The sequence below is a fragment of the Hemiscyllium ocellatum genome, chromosome 32, assembly GCF_020745735.1.
Source record: "Hemiscyllium ocellatum isolate sHemOce1 chromosome 32, sHemOce1.pat.X.cur, whole genome shotgun sequence".
Classification (NCBI taxonomy): domain Eukaryota; kingdom Metazoa; phylum Chordata; class Chondrichthyes; order Orectolobiformes; family Hemiscylliidae; genus Hemiscyllium; species Hemiscyllium ocellatum.
Genome location: NC_083432.1, coordinates 11,766,475 through 11,778,149, shown reverse-complemented (window position 1 = coordinate 11,778,149; position 11,675 = coordinate 11,766,475).

Sequence of the window (11,675 nt, the reverse complement as noted above, 5' to 3'; positions counted from 1 at the left end):
GCATTCCCACCCTGGGTAAAAGACTCTGACAATCCATTCTATCCATACTTCTCATAAATTTGTAAACTTCTCTCAGGTTGAATATCAAATCCTTTGATATTCAAGTAAAAACAAACCAAGTTTATCTAATCTATCCTCTTTGGTAATACCTTCCAAAACAGGCAACTACCTGGTAAACGATTTCTGTACCCTTTTCAAAGCCTCCACATCCTTCTGGTCGTGTGATGACCAGATCTGTCCATAATATTCCAAATTTGGCCTGATGTTCCATACAACTGCAACTTGGCTTGCTTATTTTTATATTTTATGCCCCAAACGATGAAGGCAAACATGCCATATGCCTTCTTAACCAACTTAAACTGAAGATAATAGGACATTTATGGAATTAACAAGATGCATCCTCTCTAGGTTAAAATGCAAAAGCGTGACGTTGACAAACAAGGAGTGAGAGAACGAGAGGAATCATTTAGAGTCATATGGCATGGTCCAACCAGTCCATGCAGACCATAATCCTAAATGAAACTAGTCCCACCTGCCTGCACCTGGCACATATCTCTCCAAACATTTCCTATTCATGTACTTATCTAAATGCCATTTAAACATTGTAACTGTACCTGTATCCACTAAATTCTCGAAGTTCATTCCATACATGAACCAGTCTCAGTGTAAAATATTTGCCCCTTGTCTTTTTTAAATCTTTCTCCTCTCACCTTAAAAATGTGCCCCCCTAGTCTTGAAATGCCCCACCCTAGGGAAAAGACACCTGCCATTTACTAATCTATATTCATGATTTTATAATCCTCCATAAGATCACACCTCAACCTCCTATGTTCCAGTCAAAAATGTCTCAGCGTACACAGCCTCCCCTTCTACCTCAAACCCTTCATTCCCTCCTCATCTGATTATAACATCATCCTCAACCAACATTATGAAGACAGATTGACTGATCATTCTCATTGTTATCTTGGGAGTTTACTGTGTGCTAATCGCTACTTGGATAAAAATGTGGTCATCTTAAGAGGAAGGTTTATTCTGACTGGGTCTGTATCCATTGGAATTTAGCTGAATGATCATTGAATGTATCAAAACATGTTAAACGCTGAAGGGGCCTGAGAAGGTGGATACTAAAAGGAAGCATGTGGGAGAGTTTGGAACTAAGCAACACAGTTTAAAAATAAGATGGAAATGACAACTTTTTTTTCTCTCAGTAGACTATATATCTATGGAATACTCTTCCCAACAAAGTAGGGAAAGCAAATGGAATATTGGCCTTTATTTCAAGGGGAATGGTAAATAAAAAGTGGGAGGTTTGTTCTCAGCTGGAATACTTTGAACAATTTGATCCCCTTATCGAAGAAAAGGTATACTTGCATTGGAGGTAATCCAGAGAAGGTTCAGGAGGCTGATACCAGGTATGGAAGGGCTGTCTTATGAGGAAAGGGTTAGTAGTTGGGCTTGTACTAACTGGTATTTAAAAGAAAGACCTATTGAAACATAACAGATGGGTGGCACGGTGGCACAGTGCCAGAGACCTCGGGTTCAATTTCCGTCTCAGGCGACTCTCTGTCTGGAGTTTGCACATTCTCCCCGTGTCTGCGTGGGTTTGCTCCGGTTTCCTCTCACAATCCAAAAATGTGCAGGTTAGGTGAACTAGCCATGCTAAATTGCCCGTAGTGTTAGGTGAAGGGGTAAATGTAGGGGAATGGTTCTGGGTGGGTTGCGCTTCGGCAGGTCGGTGTGGACTTGTTGGATCGAAGGGCCTGTTTCCACACTGTAAATAATCTAATCTAATCTAAACAGATAAAATGAGGAGAGGTTGTTTCTCCTCATGGGAGACTCTAGGACCAGAGGCACAATCTCAGAGTTGAAACAGGGTTGATGAGGGATTTTGTTTTCTCTCAGAGGGTACTGAATATGTGGAATTATTTATTACAGAGCGCTGTTAAGGAGAGATCATTAAGGCTGGGATAGACAGACTTTTAACCAATAAGGGAATCGAGGGTAGGGGAAAAATAGTGTTGAGGATTATCAGTTCAACCATGATCTGCTTGACTCAATGAATTGAATGGCCTGTTTCTGCTTGTATGTCTTACAGTCTTATGACCAAGGAATGAGTAAAGGGTGGTGGTCATTAGATGGTTAATGAGGCAAGTAGAATTGAAGCCACAATCCCATCAAAAGATACAGTAGACTCTAAGGGCTCATGCCCGAATCGTCGATTCTCCTGCTCCTTGGATGCTGCCTGACCTGCTGCACATTTCCAAGAACACATTTTCAGCTCTGATCTCCAGCATCTGCAGTCCTCACTTTCTCCTCTAAGGGCTAAATGGCCTACTCTTGTTCATAATTCATATGTTCATATAGACACACACAACCCCATTGTCAATTTCTACTAGTCCCCATTAGCACAATTTATCCTCCCAGGATGACCTTTACCCACTCCTTTGTCTGTCCAACTGTTTTTGTCTATCTCCACCTATTATATACTCCCACCCCATCTTCTTTATAAACACCAATCTTTTCCCAGCTCCCAACAGTTGTGAAGAAGAGTCACTGGACCCGATAAATTAATTTTGATTTCTTTCCACAAATGCTGCTAGACTATGAGAATTTCCAAGAATTTCTGTCTTTGTTTCAGAAAAGGTAATTCCCTATTGTCGATAGCAACAGATCAAAGTACAATGGACGTTTTTAACTTTTAATTGTAAAATGTGAATTTTAAAAGAAGACTGCTGCAAATAAAAATTGCTATAGTTGTAAACTTAGTTCGTGCTGGCAAAGTGCGAACCTTGGAATGTTACGCATGTAGAGTATCAGAGAAACCTCAAACAGACAAACATGTAGCAGAAAGAGATAATAAAGGTAGCTGAATATCTTCCACCTCTGTAGTAAGCCACCTTCTGAGAATTTTTTTTGTGTTATGTCCTTTCAGGAATCTACAAAAAGGGGTATGAAAATGTATGTGCAACCCTGATTTGTATGCACGAAATGCACCGAAGCTGGTACCCGTCACTAAGTCACTCTTTATTTACTTGTGCGCAATATACTTGTTGTGGCCAGCCAGCAGGGAGTCAGCCACCTGAACTGAGGAGATCTAATCTCCAGGTTATATTTTTCCCTTTTTGCTTCACAGTGTTCTGCACATCGAGTGCAGAAAACTTTATTTGTATTCCACCACCAGGAAGAAAAGAAACTCCCAAGTGGCCAGTGATAAGCAGTGCCTTTCTCAAAAAAAGACAATGGTGAGTGATAAAAAAAGTGAAGGGAAGGGCAGGGATTAAATCAAGTTAAAGTCGGAGGGGCAAATAAAGCACTCCACACCCCAAGGTGCCCCCATCCCATTGAAAGTCTCGAGCGTGTTTGTGGACACTGCGTGTTCCCTCTCCAGGGACACCCGGGCCCAAATGTAACCGCGAAAGAGGGGCAGGTAATCAGCCTTAATGACTCCCTCCACAGCTGCTGCCTGGACCTGTTTATGGCAAGCCTGGTCAGGCCCAGAAGTAGACCCAAGAGAAGATCCTCTGACCTACCCTCCCCCTTCTGCACCGGCTGCCCAAAGATCAAGAGCTTGGGATTAAAGTGCAATCAAAAACATAGAATAAGATCTTTGAGAAAACCAAAAAGGGAGTGCATCCCATATATACATGGTCCAAGGACTCCACAGCACTACAGAACAAGCAGTTGGGGCTGGGACTCCATGAACCACTGCAATCTGTGATTGCAGGGGACTGCTGCATGTAGCACCCTCAACCCCAGATACCAGAGAGAAAAGGGGAAGACTCCTGCATGGAGATCCCTCCATTGGGGACTTCCATCGCCTGGCAGTAAGTGAGCATGCCAAGGCGTGTCCATGCAGTAGATGAAGGAGAAGAGATGGATGATGTGCAGCTGCAATCCGTACAGGGCTCGCCATTCGCATCATTAAATGATACATTACAAAAGTTAAAGAGGTGGCTCAGGTTGTGGGCCACAGGCTCCCGGGGGAAGTGTGGCACCTTGGGGCCAATGTGACATTCTGTCTGATGATGGGGCAGAGTAGGGGTATGATCTTAGAGTAGTTCACAGGGCGGTGCAACATTGTGGGCTGAAGGGCCTGTTCTGTGCTGTATTGTTCTACGTTCTATGTTCTGGCCGGGTGACTGGCATCGGGGTGGCCTACCCACCTTCCAGCCTTTTGGGGTGACAGCTTTCGGGATGATCTATGAGCCTCCCAGCTCACAGTGAGGCCTGCCAGACTCAGGGACACACAAGACAGTGCAGGTGATAAACCCAACAAGCAACAAGACAGAGTCAATTATCAACAAACAGAGTCCCTTCTGGTACAGACTTCCTTACCATAAACAGTTCTCTTCAAAATGCAGATTCCATTCCCAGGAACAGAGTCCATTCCAGAATCCACAAAGTGCATTGTCAGAAATAGAGTCCACTCAAAACTGCAGAGTCCATTGCTAAAAACAGAGTCAACAACCGAGGGCAGAGTCCACTCCTGAAGGCAGCAATTGCACACAAGTGTTCAGTTTCTGTAGAGTTCTGGCCCATCCATAGAGAACCAAGCCCACTCACAGGAACAGTACATTGTAAAGTGCAGTTAACTCACAGGTGTTCAGTCTTTACAGAGGCCTAGTTCACCCACAAAGGACCAGGCCTACCCACAGGAACAGCCCATCTGGAAAATGTATTTTCTCACAAGCTCAGTCCAAACTCCAAAAGAGTGAAAACACGTTCAAAAGAAAGAAAACCAGAGTGCAAGGGCTAAGCCCTGCCACTCAATCAGCATAGCCCTCTTCTCAAAGTAAAAGAGGAAAGAGTAACACACAGGCTGTTAGCAGCCAGAGAAATAACAGTTCCCTAATGAGAACGGAGTTACGCCTGAAACACATTGTGTGGATCAGCAGTTTAGAAAACAGTCCTCACTAAGAACGGAATAACAGTTAACAAACTGGCTATATAATTCAGCCACTTCAAGAATCAGGCTCTCCCCAAAAAAAAGCAGGAACCAGTAGCAGCAGTAACACACTGACTGTGACCCAGCCAGCTCAGAGTCAGTTCTCAAAACTGAGGAGACTCTAAATTTCCTGGATATATATTTTTTTTCTTTCTTTTCCTCAACACTACTGCCTAACAGCTTGTTTTTCCCCACCATCCATGTCGTGTGTGAGCAAGTGTAGGACGCAGTGAAGTGTGTGAATCTTTAATTTTTTTTCTTTCATGATGTGTGTGTGAGGTGTGAGAACAATAAAAAACAACAGGTGTATAAATCTTTATTAGTATTCATCCACCAGGAAGAAAGGAAAAATCCGAGTGACCAATGACAAGCAGTGCCCTTCTCAACAAAAGGCAATGCTGAGTGATCAAAAAAGTGGACAGGAGGGCAGGGATTAAATCAAGATAGAGTTAGACGGGGAAATAAAGCATTCCACAGTGCCCACCTCTCCCTGAAAGCCTCGAGGGTGTTGGTATACATCATGTGTTCCTCCTTCAGGGACACCCGGGCTCAAACATAACCACAGAAGAGGGGCAGACAATTGGCCATAATGACCCCTCCACGGCCCGCTGCCTGGATCTGTTTATGGCCAGTTTGGCCAGGCCCAGAGCAGACCCATGAGGAGATCCTCTGACCTACCCTCCCCGCTCTGCACCGGGTGCACAAAGATCAGGAGCATGGGGCTGAAGTGGAACCAAAAGCAGAGGAGAAGGATTTTAAGAAACTCAAAAAGGGAATGCAAATGCCCACACCCTATATATACATGGTCCATGGAGTTTGCAGCACCACAGAAGAAGCAGTTGGACTGGGAGTCCATGAACCACCGCAATCTGTGGTTGCAGGGGTCTGCTGCATGCAGCTCCCTCAATCCCAGATCCCTGAGGGAAAGGGGGATGATTCCCATGCAGAGAGTGGGATCCCCACCGTCCAGTGGTAAATGGGCACATCAGGGCATGTCTAGGCGATGTTTGAGGGAAAAGAGGTGGATGGTGTGCAGGTCCATCCGGTTAGGGGTGCATGCAGACCGGATTCCATCACACACCTGAGCATCCTCCAACTGGTGCACTACGTCAGGTCCAAGCAGTTCCGTTTTAGGCGTTGAATGGCAGTGGCCATGAACCAGAGATCTCCAGTGCCCTGCTCACTATATCTTGCAGCAGTATCCAGGCCAGGCCCCTGCCACCCAGCACGTCGCCAAACCTGGTCATCCTCGCCACCACAGTCCTCCCCTCGGACAGCCATTCGAGCCTATGGCGAGTATGGAGTTGCGGATTCCTGAGCAATGGCTCCCTGACGACAACCACTATTCCTGCCAGAGGGTAGGTACAACGCGATTCAACCATGTTCCAGACAATGATCAGGACCTGGTAAAAGACAGGCAGCGTCCTGAAAGCGATCTCCAGATGGTCACGATTGGTGAATAGAAGCTGCGTGTTGTAGTTGAGGTTACACACCTGGTGGAAAAAATACGTTGCCAGGGCACACCACCTAGGTGGAGGCAAAATGTAAAGGTATCGCTGCAAGGCCTGATGGTGGAAAGTCGCCACCTGAGTGTGAAAACACACCAGCGACTGACCGCCTTCCTCAATAAGGAGATTCAGGACCTGCACAGCGACGCAGTGCATCTTTTTGTCCCAGAAGAAGTAAACCAATGTTCTCTGGATGTCAACGCAAAAACCAGGAGGAGGGACAAAAGGGACCAGCCAGTACCACAGTATGGCCACCACCAGCTGGTTTATGACCAGCACCCAACTCCTGTAAGATAGCACTTGGAGCAGTCCTGTCCAGCGGCCTAGGTGAACTGAGACTTCTCTAGCTCCTGCCAGTTTGCTGACCAGGATTCCTCAGCTGGGCTGAGGTAGACCCCAGGTAGAGGAGATGGGTGGTACTCCAGCTGAACCCCATAACTCCTCTGGCAGAGAGTCCACCCACTACGGGCCATCCAGTAGTCCGGAACATTTGGCCCAATTGATCCTGCTGGAAGATGCTGCTGAGCACACCGTCTGGCACTCACGCATCCTCCTAGGTCAGCCAGGTCAGTGAAAGTGAGGAGCTTTCCGAGAGAGTGGGATCTGGTCCTGCATCACCAGCTGGCCTCAACAACGTCCTCAGTACACCCCTTCTTGGAGTGCTCCGAGGTCAAGTCTTTGGGCAGCAGAGTCTCAGGGCCCCACTCCTCTCCTGACACCGGGATGCTCAGCTCCTCAGGGAAAATGTCCTCCCCAAGGGCCAAGGCACCCAGAAAAAGTCTGGGAGAGGGGGAGGAGGATAACACCTTCCTCCCCTCCACCGGCAGTATTGAGAACATTACGGCCCGCACCGTGACTCACAATGGTTCCCGGTTCATCTACAGGGGCTGATGCAACAGTAGCAGCAGAAGGAACTGCTGCAGCTCCTGGGGCTTCAGGCAAGATTAGGCCGTGGTGCGGGACAGGCAGGAGATGACGAGGGCTCATCTCCTGGGGAGGGGCAACACTGCCAGCGTGACACTGGGAACTCCCTTCTCACCAGGGGGCAGCACCTTTTTCCCAGCGAGAGGCGGGATACTGCCTAGGCCCTCCATTCCCAGCCCATTTTGGTGGTTGTGTGGCCTGAGACTTTTCCCCCCAGCCTCTCCAGAAATGCTATTTTCTTGGGGAAAGCATAGAGTGTGGCAAAGGCAGGGAGAGCCAGTTGTGTCACTTCCTGTCCTGTGCTTGGGATAAAGTGAGGACTGCAGATGCTGGAGATCAGAGCTGAAAATGTGTTGCTGGAAAGGCGCAGCAGGTCAGGCAGCATCCAAGGAGCAGGAGAATCGACGTTTCGGGCATGAGCCCTTCTTCAGGAATGAGGTTCCAAAGAGCAGGAGAATCGAAGTTTCGAGCCTCATTCCTGAAGAAGGGCTCATGCCCGAATCGTCGATTCTCCTGCTCCTTGGATGCTGCCTGACCTGCTGCACCTTTCCAGCAACACATTTTCAGCTATGCTTGGGATGTCAGATGGTGGAGGGTGGGGCAGGACCCAGAGAGCCATCAGCAGCAGCAGCAGTGGCAGTGGTGGCAGAGTCCCCAGGGTCAGAGCCTGGTTCTGGCTGAGTGGAGCAGGGCTTGGGAACCTCAGGTCCAGGTGTTGTAGAGCTGGCCTCAGGCACAGGTTTGACAGGAGTTGTTGCAATGGGGTAGGTTTCAGTCACAGGGTCAGGGGCAGAGATCCCTCAGGGATCTACGCCATGGGGCGGGGTTCAGGGATTGGGTTAGGCAGTACAATTTTCCAGTGGGGGTAGGGGATATCAACTGGGCAAGGTACAGGCACAGGATTGATAGAGGTCACGGTTCCCATGCAGGGGCATTGCTGGCGTTTTCACGCCATGGTAGGGCAGGGTGAGGGTCCAGTCCTGAATGTGGGGGGGGAAGGGTTTCCAAAAACAGGGCAGGATCGGTGTGCCGAGTCTTCTTCCACGTCTTCTGATAACTGAACGCTCACCTCCCTCCCTGCCAGAGGCTGAAGCACTGGTAGCCTCTAGCTTAGACCCTGCTAACGGGGCCTTCGATGTTGTCTTTGGTGGAGGTGGACTGGGTGCAGCGGCACCACCCATGGCTGCTGGTGTGGGCTAGGCAGCCTTCTGGGTGGGGCAGTTCTTTCTTATGTGCCCCACTTCGTGACACAGGTAGGACCACACGCCGTCCATAATCAAGAAGATACGGTAGGCCACCTCATCATGGAGGAAGGTGAAAGAGCCCACGGTGACTTCTTTCCGGGCCAGGCAAATGAACATCTGGCGCCGGAAGGAGTCGATGTGTCTGAGGACAGGGTCCTTCAGACCGAGCATGAGTGGTTCGATAATCAACCGGATCTCCCCTAATGTCTGAAGGTGGTAGAGAAGAAGCTCGCTGGCAATAAAGGGCAAGATGTTGGAAATCACGGCCGTGACCTCCAAAGGGTCGACAGGTACATTTGTCCTGCTCTCAGTAAGCCCCTTCTCCACGGCCAGGTGGACTGCCTGCTCGGTCTTCAGGAAAAATACTTCCTTCCTGTACATTTGGGCGGCAGCGACAATGGCTAGCGGACCGACCACACTAGCCAACGCCTTACTGCAAGCCTCGATGGTCATGTTCAGGTGCAGGTAGGCCTTGACCCCCAGGCATTTAGTCAGGTGCCTGAAAGGGGTTGGGGTTGTAACTGGTGCTGGAGCAGCTGAGCCTGAGGCGGTGGTACCCCGGAGCCTGCTGTCTTGGGGCTCGCTATGTTGCACTGCTGAGCAGCCTCAGAAGATTTCTCCCAGGCAGGTCTCGGGCAAATAGCAGTGATCCCTGCACTGGAAGATTGACAACAGCAGCAGTCCCAGATGTTAGTGGGGCCCAGGCAGCAACAGCAACAGCAAGAGTCTCGGGTGTTGGCAGAGCCCAAGCAGCAGCAGTGAGGGCAGGCTCCAGGCAGCAACACTAGTCCTTTAATCAGGCTGAGGCCCAGGCAGCAACAGCAACAGTCCCTGGTGTAGATGGGGTCCAAGCGGCAGCGGTGGAGGCAGGCCCCACGCAGCAGCAACAGGTTCTGGTCCAGGTGAGGCCCTGGGTAGCAGCGGCGGAGGCAGGCCCCAGGCAGCAGCAGCAGTCTTAAATCCAGTGGACCCTAAGCAAATCCCAGCCAGCAGCAGTGGGGGTTTACCCCAAGCAGGACCACCAGATCTTTAATCTGGCTGAGGCCCAAGTAATGGCAATGCAGGCAGATGCCAGGCAGCAACAGCATCAGTCCCAGGTGTAGATGGGGCCCAAGCGGCATCAGTGGAGGCAGGCTCCAGACACCAGCAACAGTGTTCAGTCATAGGCAAGCAAATACAACAATAAAAAACCCAAAACAACACATGTCTTCCCCAAACAAAGGGAAAGAAAAAGAAAACTCTCCTCCTCCAAATCCAGGAACCAAGTTGCAGGAGCACACTGACTGTGGCCCAGCCAGCACAGAGTCAGAGCGCTAGACTAAGAGGATTCTAAATCTCCTGGTTATATTACTTTTAACTGAAAAAACATTTATTGGAACAATCTATTTTTATATTAGATTGTGACAGATTAATTTCTATGTTCAGTTAGACTTTTACTGGCTACATGAAATACTTCTCAGTACATCTAGAAAAAAGTAACATCATATAAATAAATGCCTAACTGGTATATCGTTTTGAATACTGTTGGGGGAGATGGCTCACGAGGGGAGGGCAGCAGTTGCCAGGATCGTGGCACTGTGGCGGGCACAGCTGTTTAGAAGGGCGGGAAAAAGACTCGTAGAGCCATAGTCATAAGGAATTCTATTGTGAGGGGAGTAGATAGACTGTTCTGTGGCTGAAAACGGGACTCCCGGATGTTATGTTGCCTCCCAAGTGCTCAGGTCAGGGATGTCACCGATCAGCTGCAGAGCATTCTAAAAGGGGAGGGTGTCTTGGTGCATATAGGCACCAACGATATAAGTGGGAAACGAGATGAGGTCCTGAAAGAAGAATTCAGGGTGCTAGGAGAGAAGTTAAAGAGAAGGACCTCAAAGATAGTGATCTCGGGATTACTACCAGTGCCACGTGCTAGCCAGCGTAGAAATGAAAAAAATAGGCAGAATGGACACATGGCTTGAGAGATGGTGTAGGAGGGAGGGGTTCAGATTTGTTGGACATTGGGACCAGTTCTGGGGAAGGTGGGACTATTACAAAATGGATGGTATACATCTGAACCAGACTGGAACCAAGGACCTTGAGGGAGCTTTTGCTACTGCTGCTGGGGAGTTTTAAACTAATGTGGCAGGGGGCTGGGAACCAGAAGAGAAGACAAGTAGGCAGTGAAGTGGGGACTGGAGACTGTAAGAATAATGAAGAAAGCTTAATAAAGGGAAGAGTAGGCAGAGAGCAGATGAGCGCAAAAATACTGGTGGCATGAAATGCATCTACTTTAATGCAAGGAGTATAGTGTGTAAGGCAGATTGGTGTCCGGCTTGGATTGGTGCCTGGGAGTAGGATGTTATTGCAACCACAGAGACTTGGTTGAAGGAAAGGCATGATGATTGGCAATTGAATGTTCCAGGAAATAGACGCTTCAAACAGGACAGGGAGGGAAGTAAAAGTGGGTGGGGTGGGGGATGGAATTGCATTGCTGGTCAAGGGTGTATCACAGCTGTGCTAAAGGAGCACACTATGGAAGTCTTGGGTAGTGAGGCATTATGGGTGGAGCTGAGAAGTACAAAGGGTGCAGTCATACTGTTGGGGCTGTATTACAGTGAGCATGAGATAGAAGAACAAATCGGTAAACAGATTATGGAAAGATGTAGAGGCAATAGGGTAGTGGTGATGGAAAATTTTCATTTTCCCAACATTGACTGGGATACACTTAACGTCAGAGATCTGGATGGGGTAGAATTTGTAAGAAGCGTCCAGGAGAGTTTTCTAGAGCAATATGTCAATCATGCGACGAGGGAAGGGGCCATATTGGACCTGATACTGGGGAACGAGCCAGGACAGGTGGTAGGACTTGTGGTGGGGAATTTCTTTGGGAACAGTGACCACAATTCTGTAAGTTTTAGAATACTCGTAGACAAAGAAGAGAGTGGTCCTCAGGGAAGAGTACTAAACTGGGCCAAGGCCAATTATATCAAAAGTAGGCAGGAGCTCGGAAATGTGGATTGGACATTTGAAGGAAGTCCACATTTGAGATGTGGAAGGCTTTCAAAGATAGGGTAA